The sequence below is a fragment of the Rutidosis leptorrhynchoides genome, chromosome 4 (assembly GCF_046630445.1).
Source record: "Rutidosis leptorrhynchoides isolate AG116_Rl617_1_P2 chromosome 4, CSIRO_AGI_Rlap_v1, whole genome shotgun sequence".
In the NCBI taxonomy this organism is placed as follows: Eukaryota; Viridiplantae; Streptophyta; class Magnoliopsida; order Asterales; family Asteraceae; genus Rutidosis; species Rutidosis leptorrhynchoides.
The window spans coordinates 572,174,931-572,180,852 of record NC_092336.1 but is presented as its reverse complement, the minus strand read 5'-3'; positions in this window follow the sequence as shown (position 1 = coordinate 572,180,852).

Here is a 5,922-nt window from a genome sequence, read left to right as displayed (position 1 = left end):
ACCTATTGAATTCTATTTATAATAAATTTTTGAATTATTAAAGTGAATTATTAAAGTATGAATTATTAAAGTGAATTATTAAAGTATGAATTATTAAAGTGAATTATTAAAGTATGAATTATTAAAGTATGAATTATTAAAGTGAATTATTAAAGTATGAATTATTAAAGTGAATTATTAAAGTATGAATTATTAAAGTTAATTATTAAAGTATGAATTATTAAAGTAAATTATTAAAGTTAAAGTAAAGTAAAAGTAAAGTAAAGGTAAAGTTAAAGTATAGTAAAAATATAAAAACTATGTATGTATAATACGTGTATAAATATATATAATATTAATTTAAATCGTTATATATATATTTAATGAAATAAAATATAAATATCGTTATATTTATTATACTAGTTAAGTAATGAGTTTTCAAAAGTGATTCTAGATATTTATAAAAGTTATATACGTTTTAATAATAAAGTTCTTTTTAAACTGAAAACGTTTTTGTACGTTTGAAAATAGATTAATAGAATATTATGGAAACCAATTCTCCAATAGCTTTTGTCTAACTTTCGTAAATGACACTTTTTATTTTTATTTATAAATAGCTTTACAAATTATTTCGAATATCGTTAAGCGGAATAGATTTCTCAAATCATAGTGGACCTCTCAACAGAGACTGGTAATCATAATTCAATGTTTCTGATAATTCAATCATTTAATATATATATATATATATATATATATATATATATATATATATATATATATATATATATATATATATTTTTAATTTCGTCGATAATCATATTGAAACAAATACATTCATATAAAGCATTATACTTTTAAATACTTTGTTGACATTTTCAATTTATAACATATACACATATACATACATATTCATATATGTTCATTTAATGGTTCGTGAATCATTGGAATTTGGTCGAGGTTTAAATGAATGTATAAACATATTTTAAAATCCTTGAGATTTAACTTAACAAACATTGCTTATCGTGTCAGAATAATATAAAGATAAAGTTTAAATTTAGTCGGAAATTTCCGGGTCGTCACAGTACCTACCCGTTAAAGAAATTTCGTCCCCGAAATTTGATAGAGGTCGTTATAGCTAACAATGAGAATGTTATTATGACGATTATGAAGTTTTATCATGTCTAAGAAGTATGGATAAAATAATTCGATTACTCAAAGCGTATGAGGGAAGTTATCGTAAATGAAGGAAATAAGATTATAGTGATTCGTCATATCTTTTGACGTCATCACAATTGATCTCCGAATTTAAAGAAAATCTTTATAATCTATGTTGGATTTGATGCTTCGGTGATTAAGGAGATTATGATTCTCTTCGAATTAATACGATAATCCATCTTGATTTCTCTGTCGGGTGTTTCACTATAAATCCACCTCCTTCGTTTCCTTACAACTCACACCTTCTATTCTTTCTCCCTCAACTCATATTTTAAAGTATTTGTCAATATGCTTCATCCAGTACTGATTCTCGATATACTCCTCACTTTCATATCTGTCGTTCTTCTTTTTCATCTGCCTCCGGAAGAATCTATTTATTACTACTATACTCTCGGTTTTATAGTGTTTTTAGTTCTTCCGTGTCTTTATATTGCTATATGCATCGATATATACGGTTTATAATTTTTGGGTGGTTGTTGGGTTTTTTTATCTTCCCTTATATTTCAAAGCCCCTGCTTTTGTCTTCTATAATCATTGACATCCAAGTTAATGCTCCCTTCTATTTGCTGCGATTTATACTCCAATTTCTATTTTGGAGTTTTGTCCTTTCGTTTCTTCTTCTTGCGATTAAGCAACGTTTGTAATGGTCCAGTATTCGCAGATATGAATTTCAGAATGAACATAGTTAATGTTCTAAGAAGGAAATGGTAATGGCACGATCTTGATTTGTTAATTTACCAGAATACCCTGAAAAGACCGAATCATCAAGAAAATATATTCTTGATATTTTTAGAGATTAAATAGAATACAAGACTCGTGTAACATGGAACATGATGACGGCATGGTCTGTGAATCGTCATGTCCCATTAGAAACTCAGCATGACTTACTGTAATATAATCACGTTGATCAAGTGTCATTATATTATGCTAACTCATGCTTCAGTTCCCAACACTACTTCAAAACATTCATAATTTAAACTCGAAAGTTTATAGAATATAGAAACTAATAGTTTCTTATATGATGTAACACTGATAGCGCAAAGAGATAAATGACTTCAGATAAGATTAGTTGTGAAAATATCTTCAGAAATATCGCGGATATTTATAATGAAAGATATGATAATATCTTAGAATTTCTAATATTGATGGATGATGATGAAGATTTGTCTGTAAAGGTTTAGAATAAAGAGTAAGGTATTCGTTAATGACTTTAGCAGGCACTGAATCATTTGGATTCTTTGAAGGCAGATTTAGTCTTTGTGATTTGTCCACAGCCTCCTTCATAGTCTGTTCAATCCGTTTTCCAGTTCCAAACCTTCTCTTTTTCTCAGCTTTACCACCTTACTATTCTTTGTCATCAAACTTTTTACTGTTAAGATCGTTTACAGTTTTTGATGCTTCGTCAGCATTTCAAGAACTAGTTTGCAGTTCAGAATATTTTTCAGAACTTCACATTCAAAGTATGTAAGTCCAGGAGATAGACGTTTTACGTACACATATAACTGTTGGCGTAGACATGCTGCGAGATTTCAAAATACTGGTTACTGTTTTTCGATGATTCGTATGACAATTCTCGTTACAAGATGCGAATGAGTAAATGATGTGATTTCAATAAATATAATGATTTTTCGAAAAGTCAAAGATAATTGAAGTTGTTGGTAAGTTTATTACTAAGGTGGCGAGATATGAAAGGTCCCCAGTAATGATGATGAAAGGGCAACGTATCTATCGAGATTATAATAAGACTAGTCCGACTGAAAAGTCGAAGTTGACTTGCTGGAGCTGTGACAAAACTGTCTACTTTGAAAAGGAATTGAAAAGTCATTTTAGCTAATAAATGCCAAAGGGTCTGACACGGATACGCGTCGAACTATGACTTTGGCTTCGAGAGCTTTTTAGGTACATAAATGTGGGTAATATGTGGTTGGATCATCATCTCGATTGTTCATTGTTTGAAGTGTCTTCGAAAACTTCGGAGAGTTTGAACACAGTTTGTAATCGTTAATATACATATGATGTTCTAACACGGTTTTGAAGTCAAAGTATAGCTTTGAAAGATGTAGGAATCTAAGAGTGATGTCTTCTGTTAAATCATGACTTGGATTTTGATTTGTCAAAATCAGAATGCGTAATCAAATTTGGGTGAGAATGGTTGTTTTGATTTCTATACAAGAATGTATATTGTTGTGAGATTTTGGGAGTATAGTTGATGATTTGCTTAATCAGATTCGAAAAATGTAATATATTAATTGTGAATTTATATATCTCTCGGGTATTACCTACCCGTTAAAAAAAATTTCACAATTAATATTTTGTACAACAGAATTTTATTACAGTCTTTATGAAAATATATATGTGCATATTTTCTTCAGATGTAATATAGATTTAATGAGTTAATATTAAATTAAACTCATTTGATTTACGGTTGAAACTAGAACTGAATAATCCCTAAAGACTTTAGAAATTACATAACTTTTACGGAGTATTTATTCAATAAAATTGAAATTATGAATTAATACTTCGTTATTTGTTGGTGTTTGTAACCCTTGCACCATATTCTCTAAAGCCACTACTCGAGCGCGAAGCTCGTTGACTTCTTCTATTACATCGGGGTGATTGTCGGTTCGGACGAGCGGATAAATAAAATCTAGAATTTGATGTAGTATATAATCGTGACGAGATACTCTGAAAATGAGAGAGAAAATGGTGTTTCGGACCGGTTCGCCGGTAAGTGCTTCAGGTTCATCGCCAAGAGGGCAATGTGGTGGATGGAAGGGATCACCTTCTTCTTGTCTCAAATTATTGAGGAGGCTACGAACCTATCCCCAATTCATTCATAATAGATGATGGCTAATTGGTTGATCCATTCCGGTCACACTGCTTTCGGAGCTTGAGTAGGATTCCATATCGGAATTCGAGGGACTTGAACTAATGACGAATTCCATTTCGTTCGATTGAATAAAGAATTTTTTTGATATGAAATGATTTTTCGGCTATCGGGTGGTATTCTAATTACATAGAATATCTATATATATAGCACAAAAGATTTCGTAATTTAAATTACGGGATATGTCAGGCAAAGTTTACAGTAACAGATACGCTAAGATATGGATTAGCAGATATGCTAAGATATGAATTTTGTCTATACACTATTCATGCAATCAATGCAGTAAGACGTGTCTAGACTAAGAATGATAAGCAGGCAATTTCCGACAAAAATGATGAGCAAAACTTTTGAAATGCAGACACGGTCGAAGTCCAGACTCACTAATGCATCCTAACGACTATCAGTTAGACACACTAATGCAGACCTGAATCGCTAAGACCACCGCTCTGATACCAACTGAAAGGACCCGTTCATATACATTATAAACGATTCACAATAGTTGATTACTTCGCGAGGTATTTGACCTCTATATGATACATTTTACAAACATTGCATTCGTTTTTAAAAGACAAACTTTCTTTACAACAAAAGTTGACGGCATGCACACCATTTCATAATACATCCAACTATAATTGGCTTAATAATAATCTTGATGAACTCAATGACTCGAATGCAACGTCTTTCAAAATATGCCATGAATGACTCCAAGTAATATCCTTAAAATGAGCTAATGCACAGCGGAAGATTTCTTTAATACCTGAGAATAAACATGCTTTAAAGTGTCAACCAAAAGGTTGGTGAGTTCATAGGTTTATCATAACAATCATTTTAATATATTAATAGACCACAAGATTTCCATTTATAAATATATGTACACTCGCAAGTGTATAAAAGTATTCTATAAGTTGTAGGCACCCGGTAACAAGCTTTAACATTCATGTTTTACCCTCTGAAGTACACCAGATCAGGTGTGTTTAAAATAACCTCGAAGTACTAAAGCATCCCATAGTCAGGATGGGGTTTGTCAGACCCAATAGATCTATCTTTAGGATTCGCGCCTACCGTACATAGACAAGTAGTTTAATGTTACCAAGCTAAGGGTATATTTCTGGTTTAAACCCACATAGAATTAGTTTCAGTACTTGTGCCTATTTCGTAAAACATTTATAAAACAGCGCATGTATTCTCAGCCCAAAAATATATATTGCAAAAGCAATTAAAAAGGGAGCAAATGAAACTCACCATACTGTATTTCGTAGTAAAAATACATATAACGTCATTTAACAAGTGCAAGGTTGGCCTCGGATTCACGAACGTATCAATGTTGAGATTCAATATTGCAGGAAAGTACGTAGACGCAACGGAGATGATAAACACTAGATTGACCTCACGAGCATACCCATGAACCATACCCATCACCTCCATAGCTATAACCCATAATTTCCTTAGCTTCGACTTATTCAAAAAACTATTTTGAAATCACTCGGACATCACTCCGTCGTAATATTTTATGTATACTAATAATATCTTGAAATAATATAGAGCAAATATATATATATATATATATATATATATATATATATATATATATATATATATATATATATGTAAATCGATTGAGAGAGTTTAGAGAAATATATTTTCAAGTTTCTATGAAATAATGAAACCTATTGAATTCTATTTATAATAAATTTTTGAATTATTAAAGTGAATTATTAAAGTATGAATTATTAAAGTGAATTATTAAAGTATGAATTATTAAAGTGAATTATTAAAGTATGAATTATTAAAGTGAATTATTAAAGTATGAATTATTAAAGTGAATTATTAAAGTATGAATT